The 26,647-nt window shown below is 40.8% G+C and overlaps 1 protein-coding gene and 1 long non-coding RNA gene across 9 annotated transcripts in view; one reads left to right on the top strand and one right to left on the bottom strand.

Annotated features, from left to right (window-relative positions):
* Window positions 1-26,647, bottom strand: part of Etv6 (ETS variant transcription factor 6) — a 214,068-nt gene that overhangs the window by 81,311 nt on the left and 106,110 nt on the right. The gene's annotated exons all lie outside the window — the stretch shown is intronic.
* LOC106027863 (uncharacterized) lies at window positions 15,943-19,979 on the top strand. The gene is made up of 3 exons (XR_001201437.3): window positions 15,943-16,214; window positions 16,938-16,993; window positions 18,934-19,979. It is a non-coding gene; the product is annotated as an uncharacterized LOC106027863 (long non-coding RNA).

Raw genomic sequence — 26,647 nt, 5'->3', positions numbered from 1 at the left:
ACACAACGCAGAATGAGAACCTGTGCATGTGGTGTGCATAGCATATAGATACGTGTTTTTAATAATAACAATATACAGCCTGATTAATGTGGTCTCATATAATATAATAATCACTAGCCATAGGTTAAAGGCCTCCTGGATTCTTTTCCCTAAAAATCAATGTGATTCAATTTCAGGAGCATTTATTAAGCACATACAATGTGGCAGACATGGTCCTGTCCTCAAGAAGTCACTGTTCATGCTTAGATCAGCCCCAGCTATCCACAGGGACCATGCATATTAGGACAGAATGGCAGGTATGGGAGGTCAGAATGGATGATGCACTGGAGTGCAGGGAAGGTCAGAATATTTCTGCATGACCCAGAGAACAGCTTGGGGTATTTTTCAGTCCTTAGATGGCTGCTCCTCCCTGATGTTCCTGCTAGAAATCTTCAAGGCTACCCAACAGATATAACCTGCTACGGAGCTGGGACTGATTTTGAAATTCAAGACATAAGCTTTCAGAACCAGGGAGTGAAGGCTGTCAAGAAAAGCCATTTAAGATACAAAGTAGCAGCACCTAGTTTGCGGATTAAATGGGCAAGGGTCTGAGGCATTCATGAGGACTTATTTTTTTGAGTGGTGGTACTATAGAACAACAATGTACAGTTCTCCTACTGGTTTTGATTGTGTGCTGATAAACCAGATTTATCATTAAATTTCCTTATAATTCCAATAAGTCCATTACTTTCTGAGTCAAAGAAGGGTATGCCATGAGGCCAAGGGTTCTCTTCTTTCTCTTCCACACTTAGCTGGGGGCAGAAAAAGATCACTAACTCTGAGGCCTGGACACCAGTAGTGAGTGGTTTGAAGTTCTAAGTAGGGGAGTCCAACTCAGCAGGGTTAAAGATGTGGACACATCATCTAAGCCTAGCAGAGGTGGGGCTCAGGAGGACAAACATGAATAACAAAAACAGTGCTTGTTTTTAGGAATCCTAAGAAAGCATCTGGGATATCATGAAAGATAGGCATCAACGAAGGACAGTAGGCATAGTGATCTTATTAGTCACTAGCTGGTTAGTTCACTTGATAAACTGTGACCCTGTATCAGCCCATTCTCTCCTCAGGACATGGAATAAACGTCTGTGGGTAACTGTCTCTTTTCCTTCCTCTCCCCTCCCCCTTTGCCTTTAGTTAATTGCAGCTGTGGTCAAGGGCTGGCAGCCAAAAGTCCCACAATGCACTTCTCTACAGGAAGTTCCCAAGATCTCTTCCTGAACAGGAAATTTCCTGTGGTCCAACAGACATTCCTCTCAGCGTTTATCACTCACATACATTTGTTTTGGCAGATACTAGGTCTTGGGTAAGAACAACAAGAAACGGTTAGAGGGAAAGCTACCTCAGAAAAAAGAAATGCAGTTACTGTCAGAGGAAGAAAGTGTGACTGAATTAACTCCTATCTCAAAGGAAAACAAATACTAGCAAAATGGGCTTGAGAGATCTGAAATGTGTGAGGGGAATGTAAATACCACTCGAGCAGCAAAGCAACAGCTGAATTTTATTTGCAACTCAAAATAAAGGTGTGCAGGCTTTTTGGAGGCTAACTTTGAAGTATTTATAAATACTCAAGTAAAATTTGGTTTTTATAAGTATTATGGCTACAAAGTGGCTGAGGATTTTAAAATTTTTTGTAATTTCTTTACATGCAAGGCCTATCATAACTTAAGTTTCTCAAGAGTATCATTTCAATCTCCCACACTTTTAGGCACCTGAATACTCTTTCCTGAAGAGGCATGGAATTTCCCCTGTGTCTCACAAGGCAGTATTTCATATTCATGTTCTTCTCGTTCATTCTCCATTTCTGGAAGTTACAATAGGTGGGACAAGAAAAATCCAAGCCCTTGCTCATTGCCAGCATCATTTTCCTTCAAAACTGAAGTTTTATAGTCCATCCTTCAGCATGTCACTCTTCTATCTAAAACCCTTCAGTGGGTCCCCTCTGACTGGGAGGTAAAATTTATTAGTCTTAGCCTGCTCTTTAAGATTTGTCTCCAGTTTTATTTTATGTAACTTCCCTTAACTCCAGCCACAAGTTACTAAAACAATAATGCAGCTATACCACTTTGATTTCTTTTTACTTTTACTTAATGATTCAGTTTAAACACCTTTCTCCCTAATGTAATTGCTCTGTTCTTAAATCCCGTACATAAAATGCACCCCAAAAACCCGATATTCTAAACTGTGGATTACTTATCCTTCTTTGCCAATGGGTGAGCAAGTCCTGTGAGTGTAAGAACTACTGTGTTTGTATTTGGAATCCTAGTCTGACACATAGATAATGGATAAAGTATTTTCTGAAAAGATAATCTTATCCTTGTATGGTAATAAAAACTGCAGGAATTTTGTTTTTGTCACCCTATCCAGAAACAGCACACAGAACTGGCTAGTTATCATAACAATCTAGTAACAGTTTGTAAGACCCATATGAATAGAAATCCCTTTTTTTGTTTAACTCACCAACTTGGAAAGTTAATATTCTTCATTATAAGAGACTGGTGCATAACACGTGTCCTATTTATTTTATTTGGGGTTTGGCTATGATGAGATACTTGGCTGTCTGCCTCTATGCTTCTTCAACCTTTCCAACTTGGCGTAGTTAACCTACCCATTCCCTGTAACTTCAACTGCACCCAGACTCCAAGCCCAACCCTGCCTGGTCTTCATCAAGAGAAAGCTAAGGACCACCTGCTCAGGGAATCAGCAATGAACCCTTTCCACTGCTGGCCCTGCCGTGCCCTTTTCTTGCCTCCTGAAAACGAGCCTTTGCTGGAACAGAACCCCTCTCTTGGATCCTCTCCAAGCTCGCTCTCTCTCAATAACACAAGCGTGTTAGTGGATCCCAGTGTCTGTGGCTGGACTTCTGTGACCTGCTCTCTGAATTCCTGTTTCTAAGGCTAGTGCTAATGCAGCTTCCCGACTGCCACAGCTTCCTCCCCACCACACTCACGGGAGATTTGCAGACCAAACCTTTATCCCACGATCTGATGCTGAGACTTCCCCCAGGGTCCTTGCTCTGGGGCCTCAGCTTTGAAGTTTAGGATTGTATGTTTTTTTTAAGAGAATAACCTTTCACTTATGTGTTCTCAGTGCCTACACAAGAGCTAGAAACACTGCACAAAAAAAATAACAATAATAAAAATAAAGGATGAATGGCCTCCTCAAAATGTACCTTTTTGTGTGGCAATTTAGATTAGTTAAGGACATCACAGAAAAAGAATCTTTCATTGAAGAAAAAGACACTTAAATGCCTCTGAAAAAGGAGGAAATGCTCTATTTCAAAATGTGATTTTTAAAATAATTGAGCCCAATGGCCTTCCTTCATACTGAGCTACATCCCAGTTTTTTAAAATTTTTTTTTTTTTTTTTTTTTTTAATTTTGAGACAGAGCCTTGTTAAGTTACCCAGCCTAGGTCTGAATTTTTGCAATCCTTCTGCCTCAGCTTCTTAGAGTGCTAGGGTTAGAGGCATGCAACACCATGTCTGGCTCCTGAGTCTATTATTAAAATGAAATAGAAGGAGAGTTTACAGAAAGAAAACCGAGAGTACACAATCTTGGAGTTCTGGTTGGGTTCCTTGCATGAGAAAGCACAATAATCATGCTGGGTTTGGTAGTTTAATGCTCACAGACAGTTATGGAGGGCTGGATAGCTGTTTCCATTTTTATGTCTATGAGCTGGAATCAGAAGACCTGGGCTTAACCCTTCTGCCACTTACTAGCTTGGTGACTCTAGACAAGCCATCTCAGCCAGCAGTCTGCTTCCTCAGCTGTAGATCTGTGGACACCACCACCAGGTTAGAGGGCAGGATAAAATGATAATGGTAACAAGGCTACAAAAAACAGCACACAGATGATCATGGCCCAGCATGGGTGAATACGAACACTGGCCAAGAAGAAAGACAGTGCCATATTTTTCTCCTTTCCTTTATGGCATGTGCAGAGAAGCCTAAGGTTCTATCCTGTTGTTTCAAAAAGCAAACAAGTAGTCCTTTGCACTTTCACAACATACACTCCTTTACTTGTCAGTGGCTAACCTGAAGGCAGAGGTGTCTGCATTTTATCTGTGTATAGTGGATGGCTGATTCACAAAGAGAAGAATCTAAAGAATGTTCCCAGGGTAATCTGAGCATTATCAAGCAAAGGGCATGGACTTGCTGTGGTCATTTGGATTAAACCCACAATGTTATTTTGCTCAGTTTTTTGAAGCAGGGTTAACAGATAAGAATGGGAGGCTTCTTCACTTTGACTAGCATTTACCAAGTCCTCTTGTATGTTTTCGTTTACTTCTTAGACAAACCCTATGACATGGGCACTGTTAATTCCATCCTACGGTCCTTAGAAAGGCAATGTCGTCTTCCAAGTTATTTAGAAGTGTAAAGTGGTAGATCCAGATATTTTTTCTCATTTCACAATATCATCTTATTATACCACAGAAACTACACTTCGTTATCTAGGATATGGGTGGGCTGGACAGGTAGTGGCAAAATCAGTGTAGACAGAAGTCTAGGGTGAAACCTGGTAAGTCTCACATTGACTCTCAAAGATTAAATGGCTAGTAACCATTAAAGCCCTGTATAACCTGCAGTGGCTCCCAATTATAGCTCAAAACGCTCACCGTGAACATCAACTCCCAACTTCTAGCTCTCTTGGCCCAGTTCCATGGAGAATGCCTCTCCTGTGCTTCACACCAAGGCCAGAACAGCCAGTGCTCTTCTGCTAATGGGTACCAGTTCCAAGGACAGGGACTGCAGGCAGAATGTTCTGTAAGGAAGACACTGTACTGGCATAACCCAGCCACCCATTACCTGAGAAAGCCAGGCTCTTTCAACTTCAAGACCTTCCCTAATGTATCCATGCTTAAACGAGGTATTTTAAATATATTCTGCTTTAGCTGAACAATAGCTTCTGTTTTATTTCCACATACACTATACTATGAGGTTCAGTTTGAAGAAAGCACTCTTAAAAGTTGTAAAGAAATGCACAGATAACAGCTCAAATTACCACACATACACTGAGTATTCTTAGATTATTGATGGATACAGACCTTAAACAATGAAATATTAGGTGACTAACAATGTTTATACCCTCTGCTAATGGAATGCCACAGACAATAAAGAAAGGTTCCTATGGTCAGTTCAATAGTAACAAAACACATTAAGATGTGTAAGATGACATTAAGTTTTATGGGCAGTTAAAATGAAAGCAAAGGACATGGTTCTTTCTTTGAAGTATTTACCACCAAATGGGAAAGAAAAAATAGAAGTATGCACTGATAGCAAGTATCACTGATATCTGCGTGGAAAGATAACTAGACGCTATTTATTTCTGGGAAATACCACCTAGAATAATGACTGTCTCTTGCCAAAATCCAGGTGCCTGACAATATCTATACCCACAAATCTAAGATGGATCATCTGTCTTGTGTTGCTGTATAAGAAATGGGCAGCAGCATACCTTGAACTCAAATAATCTTTAGAGATTAAACTCTCAGGTTCAGTAAGTCCACAGGTGTGAGTTGGTTGCCTAGAAGGAAGCTTATGTCCCTGTCCACTGGGTGTCTCTCCCTCATGGTGCAGCGAGGACCAAGAGCTATTTTTAATGTCCGGGCTCTAGACAGCTGAGTCTAGTTAGAATAAGATATCTGAGGACAGAGACAGCAGTGAGGCGCCAAGTGCCTGAGCTAACACTGAAAAAGCTGCTTATGCCCAGGCAGCTGGGCTGAGAAGGACCATGTTCCTGAGATCACAGAACGGTCAAAATAGACCCAAGTCTAAGGGTCAGGCAGGGGTCAGTTTTATAGGAAGCATCTTCCCTGCTTTTGAGCTTCGCCAGTGTCCAGTTCCAAGTGCTATTTTAAGCTCTCAGAGCTACTTGCATCCTCACACCCACACGATGGTCCAGGATGGAGAGACAAGCTGAGAAAAAGAGAGGGGGAGGCCAAGTGATTGCCTGGGCTTTACTGCTCATTCCCTGACTTCCGTGGGTTCCCGGTGTGCTTCTAAGAAAGCAGGATTCAGCAGGCGTCAGTGCTGTGGGCTATATTTATACCCATCCAGCTGCCCAGTTGCTGAGCTTTTCACATTCACAAACAGCAGGAGAACGAGATGCTTTCCAGAGGGACTATTTTCTCATGGTATTTATTCTCAATTTTTCTAGGATGATCTCAGCATTCACATCTTCTGGATGAAGGAAAAAAAAGCAGCAGAAGAAAAGAAGTAAAAAGGGAAAGAAAATAAACAGAGTAGGTGGATGAAGTTCTCTACTGCCAACGCAATACAGTGTTATTTTCTCCCATGCACAAAAAGGAGAACTCTGCCTTCCTGGCTCAATTTGTCATGCAGCCAGTTTATGTCTGGGAAAAGACAGGAGAGACCTGCAGCACTATAAGGTAACAGTGAGCTTCCGTGATCTTTCTTTCTTCCTCCTTTGTGGCCAAACAGAGCAAACGTTAGTACCAAGTTGAGCATCCAGCCTCCAAAAATCCCCAACTGAAAATGTTCTACGATTCAAAACATTTTCAGTGCTGACGTAATGCTGCAAGTATTCCAATTCCACAGGTGACCTCATGTGACAAGCTGCAGTCAAAATACAGGTGCACTCAAATACTGTATGTCCTCACCCACAAGCTCTGTGTCTAAGATGTATATGAAACATAATTATACCTTCTACCCCTTCCTTACTTCCTTGATATATCACTGTATATGTGCAAATATTCCAAAATCCAAAAAGATTCAAATTCTGACATGTTTCTAGACTCAGGCATTTCAGATAAGGGATGTATAAGACACATCTAGAGAAGTGGAGAAATTTATCAAGGTACTGAAGACTTCCCTCCATAAGTGGAGTCTGGTTCTCTGAAATGGCACTATGGTTATCAATGCCAGGAAGACAAAGTGACAGGAAAAGAAAAATAACCACAATAAAGCACATGACTCAACTTGAAATGGCATTTATATAAGCATAAGAAACAAGCACTAAATATTCAACCCAAACTAGGATTACTGGGAGACTGGGGATATAGCTCAGTGACAGAGCATATGCCTAGCATACACAAAGGTTCTATCCCCGGCACAGGAAAAAAAAAGGATATACCGGGCAGCTTGTGCAGGAGCCAGAGGAAGAGGGAGCAAAGGAGCAACTGTCTCACCTTCTACCGACAAACAGTTTCAGATAACGGGCCTGTGATTTAAGAATCTGACGTAAAAGACATAAACCTTAAAAGACCAGGCCTCTGGTAAGCAGGAAACCAAGAGGAAAGTCAGATTGGGGACAGAGGCGTGAAGGCTCTGATGGACTCTGAAACAAACCTGCTGGAAACTCTAAAACAAACCCATGCATAACAGTATCTCATTTCTATTCAATGCAAACCATGTCACTGCTACACTGGGTTTGGTGACACACTGTGGAAACAAAACAAAAGACACCATATGCTGGTGAAATATTACTATGGCTATTAGCTCCACTAAGGTCTTACTAGGTCAAGATTTCTGAAAAATGATTTTAGAACTTTTTAGAATAAGCCCATGTGGTGCTGATATAGTTCTGTGCTTCCTACATATTGCTGGGGACCCTAATCCGGAGGAAATGATGCCAAATGAACTGCCTGGGGACCCAGAAACAATTTATTCCCAGTCGGCCTTACTCTCCTAATGGGTATTTGTCAGAGAGGCTCTGGCTGTGTGGCAGGGAAGGCATGATGAATGCGGGCCACATTCCTAGTAAATGTTTTCTTACTGTGCTTTTCTTCAACAATTAATGTTCCTCTCCAGGAGGCTGGGGTGAAAGAAGTCTGTTCAAGAATGAAAACTGGGAGGGTTTCTTCCTTACAGGAAGGTTTGATCTCTTTCCTTCCGTCTGTTTAGTTTAATATATTTTGGTTAAATTTATTTTTGCTAATGCTGGAGATTGAACATGTTGTAAGCAGGTGCTCTATTGCAGAGCTATGTGCTCAGCCCCAATATAGTTCTGGTCAGGATTGATACTGTACTATAATTTGGGCCTTGTCCTTTGCAAAACTACTAATATTTTGTATAATATTTTTGGCTTGTGCCCAAAGTAGCAGTTTCATAGAATCCAGGTAAAACGCATTGCTATGATCCCTCTGGCCATTTTTGGTAATAGCTTGTGATATTGCTGTGTGATCTTGATCAAGGGACCTAGCCTCTCTGATCTGACTTTGTTCATCTGTAAAAGGAAGAAAGAATCCTTCCTTTTCCCCATCCAGAGACCTCTCATGTTAGACCACCACTTCCAACGGGAACAAGAAATGGCTCATTAGGTACAGCTTAAAATCGTTTTAGTTTCCACAGAAAAAAAGAAGTAAAAAGAAACAGTTGTTATATTTTTAATAAAATACTTCATTCAAAACAATCTCTCATAAACATTACCTTTTAAACATGTAAACACTGTAAAATTATTCACACTTCTTTCTACACTAATTTGTGGAATCTGTTGGGTAGTTTACATTTGTGGCACAGCTCCCTAAGGCTTTGTCACATTTCAAGAGTACAGTGGCCATGACCTGGACAACTCAGCTACAGATACTGTACTTGGTTTTGAAAGATTCTGCCTCCTCAAGAGCAGCTACGAGGAGCGGCGGGTCTATTTGCGCATATATACTCCAGCCAAAAGCAGAGCAGGCCTGCGCTTTCAAAGCTTCCTTGACCTTGCAATGCTGTCCCCAAATATGGAATTACCATGGGACACTTGGGAGTACTAAAATTGGCTCGTGAATCCACCCTCGTTACTCTTCCAGACTCTTAGGGCGGCTGGCGGATACAAGTGAATTAGATGCCCCCTGAGGGTCTCCTCCAACTCTACCACTTGTTCACTTCAGTGCCTGATCAATATTAATTATTCAGGTGCTTAACAGATAAAATGTTCAGGGTTTTAAACAAATGGGAAGTGGGCAATGCCCAGGGACAGCAGTAGAGGGGACTGGCATCTGCTCTTTGGCTATGAGCCATGGCCTCTGAGGTCATCTTCCCCGACAGCTCTCATTAACCCTGAATGCTGCAAAAAGCTACAATGGGGTAGACACATGGAAAAATCACTGTACTTTAATACTGAGGAGCACTAAGGAATAACCTGGTACAGGCGCTCCACACAGCCTCCTAGCCAAGTGACTTCCTAACATCACACCTCCGTTTAGGAATAAACCCACTGTCTAGATTCTTCATGTGGTCTTCATTTCACGTGCGATTTAAATTCCACACGTTTAAAACCTCCTCCCCTAGAAAGTCATCCTATTTTACGGTTAAAAATATCACCAATCCTATGCTGGTTTACAAAGAGGCTGCAAGGACTAAATCTACAAATTCTTTGCTTTTATTCTAGAATTTGATATCCATGACATGTGCTACTTGTAATTATTTTGCACTTAACAGAACTTTTGAATTAGCAATTTATGTATGTCTTTAGTTAGGCAAAAGTGAGAAACAAGTTAACTTGTACTTAATTAAAGTAGATTTTATGGTAGAGAAATACTGCAAAACATGAGATCATCAAAAATAAAATAAAATTGGAGACTCGGTATGAAAAGGTCAGAAATGATAGCTCATACTATAATACCCCTCAAAGGAAGTAATATTCATGAGACACAGGGCCTGGAACAATCACAGCAGTACTGAAAATGCAGACATATTTTTAAAAACAGCCCATCCTCAAATCCCTAGAACTGCTTCCATATTGTCCTATAAATCCTTCCTCCCCTCCCCGGATGTGTGGTCACTTTCTGTAGCCAATGGCTAAATTATGCAACGAAGCCTGTTGAAATGAGTGCCAAAATTAGACGCCAAGCACATAAGGCATGCTATTGGCAGTATCACCCAGCAGGATCTCAAATTCCCAGCTAACTCCAAGGTCCAGAGTTACTCAAGAGTTTAAGCTGAGGATTGCGAAGAGCGTGAGCAACGTGACTAAAAAAAGATGCAAAGACTGACGCAAACCAAATGCAAGGCTGCTTGCTACCCCAAGAGCCAAGAAACCAACTCCATGGCTTAGTAACATATTTCTACCCTGCACAGAAGACACATGAAGTTTGATGTTTCAAGTCTTTCCAAACAGGGACATAGGCCAAAATGACAACGGCACTGCCATTAATCACACTAATACAATGGAGGAGGTAATATGAATGGAGATTGAAGAGCTGCCCTTCCTAATTGACCCAACAAATATTTATTGAGCACCTTATCAATGTAAGGTAGACTGATGTACAAAACAGAGAACAGTTCCTGTTCTCATGTAGCTTATATTCTATTTGAGGAAAAAGAGACAATAAATAAATATGTGAGTAAATTATATACCATGTCAAATGGTGGTAAATGTTATATTAGGGATGAAGTAAACGTTACAGACATCATGAGATTAATGCAAGTTACCTTTGGACTCTACAATTACAAGAGGTACTCAAGGTGGTGGCCATTGGCATCCAGACATTTATTAGTACAGTGAGCTGCCAAAGTGTATATAATTTTTTTTGGCAGACTCTGCATATACGGAGCAAAATATCACACAAGCAAGTGAACTTGTCTCCTAAACAGTGGACTGATTCTAAGTGTTTCTCAGTGACTCCCAAAGCTCTGTCTTTCCATGGTAATAGTACACAGTCAATTTTAAAGTGAGAAGTAAAATGTAAGAGCCCTTTATGTGTTCAGTGGGAGAAATCACACACAAATGTACATCAAATATCATGAATAAAATAATAAAACATGCCTAGTGTGCTGGTGCACACCTGTAATGCCAGTATTTAGGAGACTGAGGCAGGAGGATTGCTGCGAGTTCAAGGCCCACCTGAGCTGCACAGTGAAACAATGTCTCAAAAAAAGAAAAAAAAAGAAACAAAAAAACCAAACCAACTAAACAAACAAAAAAATAAATAAAATAATGGAACACATATTCTCTTAGTAGATATTCAGTATTTTAGCTGGCTTGTCAAGTTAAAGACTTCTTTTATACAAAAGCAGGATCTCAAATTCCCATCAAGCGCTGAGAATTAGTGGGCTGATGAACCTCTTGTTTATTACCACTGACCCAAGAAGCCCTCCTGTACCTACCTAACCACAAGGTTTTAGGCTCCCTGTGAAGAGGCTGGCAAAGTAAAAGAGGGTACTTGGTATGGATTTTCACGAGAGCCAAGCAATATATCCTGACTTCAGCAAATAATGTGACAGTCTATCTTGACATTTTCTTACAGATTAAATCGAAATGTAGAATCACTGTACATAGTTGCTAAACAGATAATGTGTCATTTAGGACATATGGCACATGGAAAGAGATTTATATACCATAAAACATTACATAACCACAATATACTTCTTAATTACAAAGATCAGTCTACGCCTATCTGGAAAGCAGTCTCTGCTGGTATATCACATGGCTCTTTTACTGATCCTGTCCCATTCAATCTTTTTTTCTTCTAGATAATTTACATAAAGCTATAAAAGGAATACTCAGCCAGCTAATCTAAATGACACGAAGAAATAAAGACAAACTCTTAAAAAATGGATGATAACCACAAGATCGGAATTACCTTAGTTAATAAACAAAATTTAACAGTGTTATCTATAAAGGCATCTATTTATATTGAAAATGGAAAAAAGACCTATAAGATAATAAGGAAGGAGAACTTGAATTCTGGTTATAGCCCAAACAAAAATGATCAATATGAGTATAACATAGATACTAAGATGCTAACATAGCCTTACAGTACATTAATAAAACAACTTTACTGGTTCAAAAATTAGCTCTCATCCATTAGGAGAAAAATGGATGTATTAGGAGGAGATACAGGATTTAACAATCCCATTTGAGGTAAATGGCAAAATGAGAACCCCATCCATGTCTGATTCTAAATTTCTGTCTGTCTCTTGACTTCATGTGGAGAGAGGATGTCCTATTTGATACCACAGAGCAAAATTGGAATCAAAGAATAGAGTGCCACCGGGGTGAATTTCAGCATAGTTTAAGAGAAGCCTTTCATATGCAGGATCAGGCTAGGAAGAGGCAGGAAGCAACACACTTCTCTGCCGAATGGCCTGCCATATCTGAGGTACCACGGAGAGATCCATGACTTAGGTGACAAGTTAAAATACATCATCTCTGAAGTCCTTCACGGCTCTGGATTGCCATTATCAGAAATCAGTAAAGCAATTTAAATTTTTTTTTAGATTTGGAAATAAACCTTTCCAAAGAATTGGACACTGTACAAGTTAAAAAGACAGGTTCATCTTTTCCTGGAGGTAGGACTTTGCCATTGTTTCATGATGTAGGCAAGCTTCCTAGCAAGCTAGTAGAATTTGGAAACTAAGGCTTTTTGAGATTTGCATAATTTCCTAACACCTCTTACATGTAACTGCAAATGGGGAGAGATGATAAGCCCTTCACCTTCAGTGTGCCAGCCTGAAGAAATCCAAGTGTGGAACTATTTAACTCTGCCACGAATAAAGCTGCCATGGGATATAAGAACAAGAAGAAACACTGCAACACAATACATTACAAAACCATACTCCATGTCTATATTTTTATCTGCTCGATCCACACACCTGTTTGGGGGAATCCCAACACTGGCAGAGCTTTCTGTTTCCTGGAATACAACCTGGGCTCAGCTAATTGGAGGCACCTGCCCCAAGCTCTGAGTGTGGCCAACTCCCCGAGGATGGGGAGATAGCATTCACAGCAGCAGTGCCAGCCTCAGGAATTCACATGCTCACGGCAGCTATGCCATCCATGAAACAGTCCCTGTGGCGCCATCTTGTTTGGGCTCTCAGCAGCTAAGCTTCCCTTCTGTTGTTTTTTTTTTTTTTTTTTTTTAAATTGAGTCAATGTACTTCCAATAAAAGCTTTTTCTGATTAAGTTATTCACAAATTTTTGTTGTTTACCAGTAAAAACTTACGCTTCTGAAGGTGCTAAATCACAGAATGAGTTTGGTTGACTCTACCATAAACCCAAGATGTTTATTATTCTAAAAGGCTAGCATTCCAAGTGGTAAATAAAACTGCAAACTTCTAACAAAAGTAAAAGCAGGTACATTTATTAAACCACAAGAGATAATAATTATGCTATTTTTATAAACCAACTTTGTGATAAATTTTAATCAGACAGACTAGTTCATTCAGCAGGTATTTATTGGAAGCCTTCTTTACTCCAGAATGACAGAAGTTATTTCTGATTAATGCCCCATACACGTACACACACACACACACACACACACACACACACTTTTGTGGTGCTGGGGATTGAACCCAGGGTCTCCTGCACACAAAGCAAGCCCTATTTTACGGAGCCTCATCCCCAGCAGCCCTAACCATTTTGTTTTTTGATATATGCACAAAAGCAAAGCAGGCGTGGAATACTTGAAATGCTACAGATGGAGAGTAAAAGGAGATTATGGCTGAAACCTTAAAAAAAAAATCATGTTATTTATTTGATGTTGCACAAATTATTTCTTATAGACTTTATACAGTCATCTAATTATACAGCACACTAGGTGAATGCAGGTGATAGCTGGTCCCTTCTTCGACATTTCTTTAAGCTCTTTACCTCTGTGAAGAAGGATGCTTAAGATACATTGAATGGTCATGGTGTGAACCAGACATACAACCACTATTTAATAAAAGCTTCATTATCTAGAAAACCTTAGAAATGAATGATCCTAGTCTGGGATGTAGCTCAGAGGCACAGCGCCTGCCTGGAGTGCAAGATCCTGAGTTCAATTCCCAGTACCACAAAAAGAAAGAGGGAGAGGGAGAGGAAAAGGGAGAGGGAGAAGGAGAGGGAGATGGAGAGGAAGAGGGAGAGGAAGAAGAAAAAAAGAAATGACTGCTATTAGAAATCCAAGTTAGCTCAGGTATCACAGTAGGCAGTGAAGGTTATTTCACTGATTATTTTAACAACTCTGGGGCAGTTTTCTACAATGTTTTATATATTTTCCTTGTGACAGAAAAGAAAAATAGCTGGAAACCAAATGGTTGCATTGCTTGAACTACGTCATTTCAATCCTTGAAATGTTTCTGTCTCAATTCTCAAAGTAAAAAGTAAGTGGGCCTCAGTGTAGAGCTATTTTTAGTACCTGACTTCTTTTCTGAGCAATCTATTCGTTTCTTGATGTAAACGATTACCAGATCTAGCTTTGAACTATTGTTTCAGATCAGACACAAGTACACTGCAGGGCAAGTCAACGAGATTTGAAGGTTTTTTAGGACCTCACACGTTAGTATTGAGCTTTGGGGAACAGCTTGTGTGCTCACTATTTACCAAATATCCTCCAGGAAACATGAAAACTACAAGCTGTGAAGCCTCTGTTCACTTCTAAATGATGATGGCTGAGTTACACAGGTCTTATCCAGGAAAACATGCATTAATACACGGAGATATACCCGTGCATACACAAGAGTGAAGTCAGTAAGCCCAATTTTCATGTGTAAATTGAAGCCCAAACCTATAAAAAAATATAACGAAGTACCTGAGCCTGCTCTGAACTATACAGGGCCTGGATAGAGGTGGGACAAAAGCCCTAGTCGTACCTTCTTACCATGTAAATCTAATTTTGGTTGTTTGAAAGATAAAATAACCACCAGTCCAACTGTGACAATGGGACAAGATTGAGAAGCTACAGTAAGGGACAGACAGCCCAAATATTGTATAGATGGAGCAACCAGTTATGCAAAAAAAACCAGATCTGGTCTCTTCTGGCTCTTTATCCTGAAATCACTCATGGAAAGGACCCCAAACTTAAAAGGATAAACTTGGCTTTTGTACTATGTCTTTTAAAAAGATTTCCCCCTAACTCCAGTAAACACAGCTAGGTTGGCTGAAAGATGTTTGAAAGATGAGTTTGTTTTTTTTTAATAAAGGAAAAATAAGCATTCTGTGGTCCAGCAGGGCAGTTATGGCTCTGTTCTTCCAATCAGGCAACTCCAGAAGTACTGGCCCTCAAAGAGGAGACAGTGGTGGTAGGACACAGCTTTTTAGAGAGTTAGTCTAGTTATGCTCAATTCAGTACATACGTATCAAGCATCTGACACTGTGTTAGGCCCTAGGATTCTAAGATCGCAAAGATAAACCACTATCTTCCACAAACTGAAGATAAGTATAAACCAGACCTCATTTTCTGGGAAGAAGCTTCTGGGGAAACTTCTCTTCAAATGACTCATAACAGATGAGGCCACGCTAAGCAAAGGTTGGAGCCAGGCCTGGCAGTGTGACGTACACAAGGCTGCTCTAGATGACAACATCAATTCCTAATACCTGCCACATGCCAGGCAGCCATGTGCCAGGCACTATACAAGGCACTGATGCATACGATCTCACAAGAGTAGCAGATGACAGACACTGTGATCCCTTGTTTGAAAAGAGAAAATGGAGGCTGTACTATCTGGGTCTGGAGTAGGGCTCCAAACTGTGTGCATTTCCTGCTACAACTTTAGTCTCCTGTACGTGAAATGTCTGGGACCAGAAGTGTTTCAGATTTTGGAATACTTGCATATATCCATAATGAATTATCTTGGGGGACGAGACCCACGTCAAACCCCAAAATTCATTTATGCTCCACATACACATTATGCACACAGTCAAAAAGTGATTTGATGTAATATGATAGCACACCTATATTTTGACTGTGACATACACACAAAGTCAAGTGTAGAACTTGTACTTGTAGTACCATGCAGGTGCTCAGAAATTCTTTTTCAGATTTTGGAGGATTCCAGGTTTTCCAATTAGGAACTGTCTGTTCTTAGACATTTTAGTCCACTTAGATGAGGTTCACCCACTCATCAATACCTAATGGCCATCAGATTCTGGTGAGCCAAGACCTGCCCTGTACTGTACTCCGGAGAAACACAGCAGAGATCAAGTGACACAGTTCTAGCCCATAGAAGATTGCAGTTTGGTGGTGAAGCAAGACCAGGAACCCGTGACAAGAAGGAAGTTGAGAGCACATGGGAAGCCCACTGTGCGTGCTGTTTGGTTTCCAGAGAAGCTGAGTGTGAATCAGGGACCTGAGCTGGGGCCTAAAGGATGAACTGAATTATGCTGAATTTATCTTGCTCAGGGTAAGGTGTAGCAGGGGAAGGGCTCCGAATAGAGGATAGTGTGACAGCCAGAAGGAAGATGAGGAAAAATGTACTCTGCAAAAGTTATGGGAAGGGATCCTTGCGCACAGAACAGGGCAAAGAGGTGAGTGTGCAGAGCACGTCTGCGGAGGTGAGTGGGACCCAGGGTGAGTGAGACTTCACAGGCTGGTGGCTTTATCCTAAGTACAGTGGGAAGGCACTGAGGGCTTTCATGGGTAGGAGGGCAGGGGAACAATGGAAAACACACACCCAAATTTGCATTTGACATAACTGATCTAAGGATGAAGTGTTGGGTACAGAAATGACCACGATTCCTTAAGCCCCCATGGACAAAAGAATCCTGGACAATGCTAGTACAAATGATACTGTCAAGAAAAAGAAAAACATTCTCCTCACGATCTTCTCACCTGGAGACCATCAGAACAGCTATTTTCTTGCATTTCTTTAGATTATCTTTATGGATAAGAAAAAAATGGAATTATTCTGGAGAATTTTTAATTTTTATCCTGCTTTTCAGGTGTATTAATCAGTTTCTCCAAAACATGACTTTAATGAGTGCATAATATTCCAGCATCATGACCTAATTTGTTTCACCAACCCCAAGTCGTTGGCCCCTGCTATGTTGTGCAACTACATGGAGGGATATTTGCCAGCCCCTCATATTGTTGCTAGTGATGGATGACTGAAATACGATTACTGAGACAATGGAGTAAAACTGTTTTAACCTTCCTCCATGTTGCCACTGCCCCTCTAATAAAGGCAGTGCTCACTGGGTCGGTCACCCTTTTGTGCTCATGTCACTGTTGGTGTTTTATTTCACTTCCAGATGCATCCCTGCGTGGCAACTGCTAGAAGTCTACAGTGACCAGCTAGCTGTGTCAGGTATAAATACAAATGTTCATCTGTACCGTGCCACCTGAATATATTGAGAAACAAACAAACAAACAAACAAACACCTCTGCCACTTCCAAAAGGAAAAATTAGTATTTATTATTCAATTAACTTGCGTTTTTAGTATTCATTGATATTTATCCTTTGGTGGGTTAATTTAAAGCTAAATTTACAGTAGAAGTAGAGTTCCCACATTGGGATAGTTTTAATACTGCTAAGATGCATGCTTATCATTGCCTCACAGAGGACGTATTTTAATAAAAGAAATCAGTTTGTTCTGGGAGTGGTGATGCATGCCTGTGATTCTGACACTCTGAGAGGCTAAGGCAGTAGGATCGCAAGCTTGAGCCCTTCCTGTGAAATTTAGTGACTTAGCAAGACTCTGTCTCAAAAACAAAACAAAACAATCATAAAAATAAAATAACAAACAAACAAACCAGGGGTTGGAGTTGTATCTCAGTGAGAGAAAAGAAATCAATTTCTAACATCCCAAGACCTCCCTGAGCTTGGTCCTAAGTTTGTCCTTCCATTTGGTATGAGGTTCCAGGCTGAGCTTTAAAATGTCATGGCCAGAGATTTGGTTTGCAAACCCCAGTGCTATTAATAATCATCTTTCAACATCACCAGCAAACACGATTAGCAGGCTCAGCACCGGGCACTGCAGCAGACACGGTAAAAAGTGGGTTACAGCACAGGTTACTAGGACTTCAGTAATGCTAGCCTCGAACAATCAAAGCATAACACAGTCGATAACATATTGCTCAATGAAGCAATCAAAAGTATCTTATGTGCACAATGATAAGGGCATAGCACTCAGAGCAGGTAGCCTGAGCTGCCTCATGGATGGCTCAGGAACCATTTTGTGGGCACACACTTATGTAGTCTATTTTGTACATCCCTAATCTGGACCTCCAAGTATAAAAACATGATATCTGCAAGTTTGGGTATGGTTTCATGTCACCACTATGGCCTGTATCTGTAATTCTCTGCCTATGGATGATCTTGACCTTAGAGGAAGCCTATACCAGATGCTAATTTGCACAATTTCTGTAGTCAAAACTATGATTTGAGAATTTCACTCTCAGTGATTAGGAGCAAAGAAAATGTTGGTATATGATAGGAAAACGCTGATGTTCCCAGGACTATGGCCTAAGCAAGACAGTTGGACGGTGGCAGCAGAACCTACAGCAGAGACAGCTTCCTTCACACAGGTTCTAAGCTGGGAAAGCTGACCTTGGAACAATACTTAATCATTCACAATAAACACTTACCATACTTTGCTGTCGCAGGCACTGTGCTTGGTGCTGGGGTTATACTGTGAATGAGAAGCAGTCTGCCTTCCTCTTGTTCCCGAAAATGTATTTATGTACGCTTGTGTCCACTTTCTTAGTAGATACTAATTTAGCACCTGTCAGGTATCAGGTAACTACTAGGCATTACTAGGGTAACCATTACTACATAAGAAAAGGTTTTTCTTATGGGACTTTTTAATCTAGAGAGAGTTCACTCTCTCTACCACAGGGGAGAGCAGGAGACACCATCAGTGCCCTAGTTAGGAGTCTTCGGTTGCATATTGAGTCCACATTTATGATAAGTACTCCATTGCGGAAGCCATCAAAGGGCCCAAAAAACAGATAAGCTTGACTTTCTGAGTTCTTCTGCCTGTACCAATCCTCAGTGTTCCATTTATAAACTCTCTTGGGTAGTTAAAGCTCAGGCTGTGGGTAGTTCCTCAAGCAGGAGGCCATTTTCAGGACAAAATTTAGTTTGCTAAAAAGGAGCACCTTTCAATCCTGGGTCTGAAACTGCCTAGCGCTTTCCCAATTCACTTTCCTTTCTCGTTTAATTTTCTTTCTCTCATGAAAAGCAAAAACAAACCAACCACGCTCCTTTTCTTCCCTTTTCTAACACTGGCCAATTTCCTCTTCCAGAAGGCTGAGTGTTGCTCAAGAAAATCTTGCCCCCTAAGCTCCCTGGGCTCCACGTCTGCCTCAGCTATGGGACAGCAAAAGCTGGTCCCTGTCTTCTTCTCACCATCTCCCACTTCTGAAGGACAGCATCAGGAGAGACAGAACAGACAACACAGCCGCAAGTTACCTTGTATCTTCTCAATTCTCAGAGCCAAGATAGTGTTTCCCTCCACCCCTGGACCCGGCTTCTTCTGAAAGATCCCCAGCCATAGGCTAGGAAAAGTGCTTCAAATACCAGGTTAGCTGGACTAAGCCATGTGTAAAGTGCTCTTAAAAGGATTGCAACTACCAATGGTCTTGTCTTTACATGCATAATAAACAGCTACAATAATTAACAATAAAATAATGTATATTTACATTTGAACTAGGTAACACTAATGCTAGAATTGTATAATAAAGAAATTGTGCTCTAAAATTCTGCCTCTCCATCCTATTCTTTCTGATTTTGCTTAGAGAACTTGGCCATCTTTAACTCATCTCAGCACAGCCAAAACTTGGGAAGAAAGATTTTTTAACTGAAAAAAAAAAAAAAAAAAAAAATAGGGGAAGGCGCTATTTTAGATCTGCTGAATCAAACAAAAAAAATGTTTTATACCAACACAGCAACCTTAAGACAAAGATGTAACAAGGGAAATAATAAGGTCGGTCAGGATTTTTCATACTGAAACCCTGAATTTGGACTTTCCTGAGACCAAGCTTAAAAGCAGTATTATGATGTGGGTAATCTAGAGATCTTCTAGCATTATGATTCTAACACAAGCGTTTTAGATGCTTGTTGGTTAAAGATAGACCACAGAGAATCACAAGACAGGTTAAATGGAGCGCCACTCTTCTTGGAGCTCGTTTTAGTCAATACCAAGTCCATAGCTGCCTTTTATAGGAAATTCACAATTAGTTACTTCTTTGACTCACTGTGGTTTAACTCCCCCACACCCCTAGAATTAAACTCTTCTTCAGAAAAGAAATTGTCATTAAAGAAAAAATTGGTTCCATTTAAATATACACAAGAAAAACCATCACCCAATCAACGAATATCACTTCCAAGTGTACTCTGGCTCAGTCATGGACACAGACCTAACCGCTGAAAACTATCTTTCCAGCTCTTGACACCTTTGATCACTGAGTTATAAGATTCTCTGGGGAGGAGGCACATGAAATTACCAAATTACATAATTGTTCTTCCAAATTCACAAATGCTCTTTTGTGGTTTAAGATAAACTAGTGTTTGTTGATTTTTCCTGCACTCTTTTGTGACCAAGCTCCAAAAAATTAACCCTTTGTTGGCTGTCCAGCTTCCAGATTTTGGTTATTAAATTAAAAATTAATTTTTAACAGAGATGAATCCTGCACTTTTTTTTTTCTTTTCTGATGTTTGAGAGGTTTTCCCCTCCCAATTTCTTTCTGTCCTTTTTGTTTTTTTAGTTTGAGGTAAGTTGCTACATTCCCCAGCCTGAGTGCTCACTTTTCAGTTCTCCTTCTCAGCGTTCTAGAGTGCTGGGATTACAGGTGCAGGTTACCACTCCTAGCTGATGTTTAAGGGTTTTTGTGCACATGATCAGCATCATGTCTATGAAGACTCTGTATCACACACAGTCAGCTACAGTACTTCTGTTTACTGCTAATGTTCCACATTAGAGGTTTTAAATACAATTGCATGACTGACCACTAGAATTGGTGGGAATTTGGGAACCTGAAACATAAGGACCTCTGAGGTAGTTTTCTCCTATCACAGTGTTGGAACTAGAGTGGGGTCTTAGCTTCCTGATTCCAAATTATATTCTCATTCCACTGCAATACAGTCCTATGCTGTCCAAGACTGTTTAAAAACCTTGCATGACTTTGGTTGAAAATTGAGAGAACACTGAATTCTCAGAAGTGTTGTCCTTTATTCAAAGAGGTGTGAGTGGTTAAATTAGATGAGCTGGTGGTTATATGAAATGAAACTTCATGACCAGAACTCTACAAAGAAGGAGAGCACACATCCATATTTCTTGATTTCTTCCTCTTTATTTGCAGTGAGAACCCTCTTTCTCATGGGAACCTAAAGCTCTGAGTGTAGAGCTTCACTGGTGCCATGTTGACCTGTTACCATGGTGATCACTCTAGTAACATACAACCTGCCACCAGTCCAGACACACAAGTATCTCCTTTTGACTCCCAGAGGAGTTTTCTAGCCGTGCTCCCACCAGTTTACAGTTCACCTCTCCTGGGATTTTGCTCTAAAGTGTTTAGAGTTTGACTTCTAAATTCATTAAAAATATGACTACTCAGAGACAAAGTGGGAAGTGCTGAAAAGTGTCTTAAGATTTTAAAGTGACAGAAGTTCACAGAACACTTTTCCCTGGATTGGAACTATGAACTGACTAACCACAAAGACCCAAATGTAAATTATGGATGGACAGCGTCTTAGGAAGTGCTGCCTATCACTACTGATTAGTACATTATTTACAAAGTATCCAGCTCATTACCAAGAACTGTGAGATGGTGACAATTCTTACACAGCCTTGCTACATATTCAGAAACTGGAGCTCCTATCTGTGGCAGGTTGATGGCAATGCTCACAGTCTCTAAAAGAAGAGACAAAGAGACATGATGCTGGTCATGAGTTAGTTAAAGCATGTCAGAATCACTCTGGGTTTTATATAAGTTCACTATTCATCTAGGAGGTTGTAATACAGTCATTACTTTCTCTATTTGCGGAAGTGAAGAAGATTTTCTTTCTAAGGCATCAAAAAGGGCTCTATTTATGCATGGGACCTTGACACCTTTCTAGAAGGGTGAATTTAATTTCCCCTAAACCTTGACATTATTGAAGACAAGTAGAGGAGGAGGAGAAGGGAAAGCTATGGTCTAACAAAACAAGTGGATCATCAGATTGAGTGGTTACACAGGATCTTCTGCAGGGCATCCTGGAATCACAGAAAGAAGACTGGAACAGCTAGGGCTAAGGTCAGAATCCCCAAGGACTCAGGAAGGACCCGCACCACACAGAGACATAACGTTCCCTGATTTGCACAGGCAACTCCAGCATCCAATAGTGTGAGGTGAACAAAAGAGGCAAAACCTTACTCTGAATGCCCAGTGTGACATCTAAGCAACTGCCTCAGTCCTTGGGACACCTGGAGTCCCACGGGTGCAAGGGAAACCATGAGGCCCATGAGAAGACACTGTCACCTTTCTGTATCCAAGGTCTGGAGGTCTCTTGGGAGATATCAAGGTCCAGGAGAGTCTGCCCCTTGCCATTCCCTAGCTGCTCAAGCAACTGCATGTGAACAGCAGGCACCACAAAAAAGAAGATACACTTACTGATGGGCAACTTTTTTTTTTAAATCAAAAGGAGAGAACACTGATTTCCACCCACCCACCTATTTTGTTCACTTAAGTACCTCTCCAGTTTCTGTAAGTACTGCCACCATGATCCTCCTCCTAACATCTCCCCTTGCCATGCTGCCTGACAGCATCAAGTAAGAAAAACACCCCAGGACTGACTACACTGGGACTCAGGAAAGTGCACCCCAGTTCTTAAGAAAGCTCCAACCCTGAACCCTCCACCAACCCCCTTCTTCTCACCTCCAAACAAAACAAACTATCAATCACACAATGTCTTCCACCTCCTCACTTCTGCAGCAAAGGTCCAAAGGAGCATATTAAAGGGTAGATTTGGGGGCTAGGCTGCAGCTTGACCGTAGCGTGTTGGCCTAGCATGAGTAAGGCCCTGGGTTTGATTCTTAGCACTAAACAAAAAGTAAATAACTACATACTTAAAGTGTAGGACTGGTCATAATACTTCAATAGTACTTGCTTTTTTTTCTACCTTAAGTCCAAAGAGAGGATACAGAGTAATGAATGAAAGGAATTTTCTTTGTAAGACCTCACTGGCTGCTAAAGGCCAATGAGAGATTAGACTGAGATTACATTCCTCTACTGAAGAAATGACACCATTTCTCCCCTTCCTATGAACTCAAAATGACACCTACAATAGTGTCTTGCTACATGTCCTGAAGAGTAACAGTATTGTGCTTTGTAATTAGATGCTATCAAAGTATATTTTTTCTCCTGACTGTCATCTGTGTTTTAAACTTAAGAGAACAGAAGAAATATTTTGGTCTTGAATAGAAATATTCAATAACTTGGAAGTCTATAATTTCTAGAGGAATAAAGTATGATTAATAATGGAAATGAGGGGGCTGGGGATTTAGCTCAGCGGCATAAGCTCCTGCCTGCAAGCAGGCAGTCATGAGTTCGAACCCCGGTACCGATAAAAAGGAAAAAGATAAAAAAAAAAAATGAAAATGAGGAAGAAGAAATAATTCTGAGGTACATGCTTTGGATATTCACTAGGCTACACTAAAAGTTTATTTGTATATAACAAAATGAATAAAATCTAATGTAGAATGAAGTACAACTGTATACTTTCTATGAAGAGTTATATTGTCTTTGGATGTATTACATATTTAACTCCTATAACTACTAATTCTACTGTGTGCCACAAATAATACTGGTTTTGATGAATGCTTAACCAAATTTTTACGTTTTTAGACTGAGCTCCTACCTTGATCATCTTTGTATTCTTAGCACTGAGCATGCTACTTCTTTTAGTCAGTGCTATACTAGAATAAAATCTGAATTTTCTTAGAACAAACTAGACAGCCAAAAACAATATTTCCAAGGAATTTCACAAGGGAAAGGATGCGATCTGGCACTTGTCATTTTCCTCATCTATCTGGAATGTGGACAGGAGATTTCTGTCTTAGGAGAGGAGGTCAAGGGATAGCCAGGGCTGGGTTCCAGGCCTTTCTGGTCCTAGGATGAACCTGAACAAATTCTCTTTCAGACAGGAAAGGTAAAGCTAAGTCTGCTCTGTACCATCCAGGTGTACTCTCTTCCACAATGGAAAGCTGTAGGTTTTACTGCCATTATGAGAGGACAGTGACCAAGTGGCTAGTTTTGTTTCTTTTCAGGGTCCCAGTAGACATCTGACATCATGTTGAAGCACTGAGGTCAATTTAGTAACAATCACCAATGTAAATGAGATTCACTGAAGAACATGGGCTCCAGAGCATGTAAAACAAAGGTTCTATGCCCTTGAGCAAAGTAAGCCCTATTTTCTGGATCCATAAAACGAAGATAACATCGTTTACCTGCCAAACTTGATAGAATAAAATTGAGGTGATTTATTAAAGCCCTAGTAACACAGAATACACATACAATTTTCTCGAATCAAAATGAGTGCTCAGTAGGCTTTTGAGAGACAAAATTAGTAAAAGTCTTTTTCTAATACAAACTGAAAATTAGAGGCTATGTGATTGTCATGGTTTGTGTGTAGATGTCCCTCCAAAGCCTCATGCAATCACAGGGCTTTTTCAAAAGTGGCTGAATCTAGAGTGAGTAATGTCGGGCAGCTCAAGGGTGTGTGATTCGTAAATCAGTCCACTGACTGGTTTGGCACGATTCTGGCTAGAATAAAGGGTGTGGGTGCTACACCCTCCCTAGGTCAGGTAGTCTGCATACAACGTAAGAGACAGAAAGTCTGGCCTCCCTTTTGTTGTTGCTACCTTCTGGCTGCCATGAACTGGTCCCCCTTATTACTTCTGCTGTCTTCTACCACCATGATCTGTTGCTCCTGTGCCATGTGCCACTCTGCTTTGGAGCTAGTGGATTACGACTGAAACCTCTACAAACTGTGAGCTAAAGAAACCTTTTTTCCCTTAACTTTGGTCACTGGGTATTTTGTCTCAGCAACGAGACAAAAGAAACTAAGGCAATGAAGTAGCAGCTCTAAACTTACATCTTAGCATACAGTAAAATCTAATTGGCAGAACTAGTCAACATTCAGCCTCTTCTGGAAGTCTCTTCAGACAAAGCTTGGCTGTTATAAGTAAGACTTAAAAAACAACTATTGGGAAATAACGTAAGTCTCCTAGAGTAGCTGAAGCAGGTAACCCAGAGCCCTGAGTTTAGTTCTCTTGAGGGAACTGCAATGTTCAAGCCTTGATCCCAGTTATTTTCATTCACTCTGAAACCCCCAAAGACAAACTACTACAGCTGACATATCTGGTAGGCACCAATTTTTTCCTGTTTAATCAGATTTACCAACAAAAAATGTCTAGCTTTTTGATGCAAATTTCTTGATCCAATATAGTACATATTTCTTTCCTACTCTTCAGAATAAATCCTATAAACAACTGCGAAAGGCAGGGTGCTCTTAAAATTGATTACACAGTGTTACAGTTGGGGAGTATTTATTAAAGTCATAGAGTTTGATTTCTCCCAGTTTTACAGATGAGCAACTGAGGCTCATAGCAGTTAAATAGCTCGCCATAAACCACTGAGTGACAGCCAACACTGAACTCTGGCTGCCTCTCCCCAAGTCCAGTATTCTTCCTGCCATACCACATGGCTGCTCAAAACGTCACACTTTTATTTTCCCCCACTGAGCTCAGCCATGCTGCATGCAAAAAAACAGCTCCAACGAATATCTGCCAGGTTGACCTATAAGCTCTTCAATTCTGCTGTTGCAGCCTAATGCTGTCTTTCAATCCCAGAGGATCCCAACAGTCATTTAATAAAAAAGTGTGAAGGTTTTAGAAACATTTAGAAAGTGGTTTTGAAATCATAATCTAATTTCTCTACAACAATGTGAAAAAGGGTTTTTCTGTACCCATGTTAGCGATAAGGAACCAGAACCCAAGAGCATAAGTGACCTGGTCAAGGCCACACTGCTAGATCTGTCCAGACAGAGGTAGGACTTAAATTTGGACATCAGATTCTAAAGCCCGTGTCCACAGTTTCACTGACTAAACTTAATCACAGTTGTTTTAAATACTACCCAAAATGATACCCTCATCACTCTTTTTTCTAGCCTAGTCATTAAAAAAAGAAATTTAGGCCGGTCATGGTGGCTCACAACTGTAATCCCAGCACTCAAGACGCTGAAGCAGGAGGATCACTGCAAGTTCAAAACCAGCTTGGGCTTCAAAGTGAGCTCAAGGGCAGCCTGCAGGGTATAGTGAGACTTTGCCTCAAAATGACAACTCTTCCCTCAAGAAAACAAGGATATTTAGTTCATAAGGCATTTTCATGTCAGTTTAGAGGGCAGGGATTCAGGTTAACTGAACCATAGAAAATGCTATATTCAATTCAAGAACATCTTCTATCCAGCACAGAACCCCTTTTCCTTCAACAAAGCAGACCTCAGACCCAGCTCCCAAGACCAGAATAGCACTTACATCACTCTCTATTAGATTCTAGAGGCCAGCCTCAAATAGTTACATTCCCCCATCCCTATGGCTGAAGACACTGTCAATCACTGTTTTACATCAAAGGAGTCATTTCTGTCAGTCTGGTCAGCGTGGGGCCTTTATGCAGGTTGGGGATGGACAAAGTCACAAGCAAAAGTGGCAGAGAAGAAACTCCAGGCCTCCTTGAGGTTGTACCTCAGTGCTGTTAAAGACAGAAATGGTGGCAGCTAATGGTGGGGGTGGAAGGAACGAAGCCTGAGAGGGGCTGTGAAGGAACGTGGGGGGGCGGGGGTACGGATAGAATCCGGCATACAGAAACCTGTCAGGATGGGATTTATTTTTGTTCTGTGAGGGAGCATAATAGGGCTTTGCCTGTGCTCTCAATAGCTGTTTTGAAGTGAACTCGGCTGGTATGTCTTTAATTTGTCATTTCA

The sequence above is a fragment of the Cavia porcellus genome, unplaced genomic scaffold (assembly GCF_034190915.1).
Source record: "Cavia porcellus strain 051 isolate PalLab524CR breed Dunkin Hartley unplaced genomic scaffold, mCavPor4.1 scaffold_27, whole genome shotgun sequence".
In the NCBI taxonomy this organism is placed as follows: Eukaryota; Metazoa; Chordata; class Mammalia; order Rodentia; family Caviidae; genus Cavia; species Cavia porcellus.
This window is presented reverse-complemented; position numbering and strand designations above follow the sequence as displayed.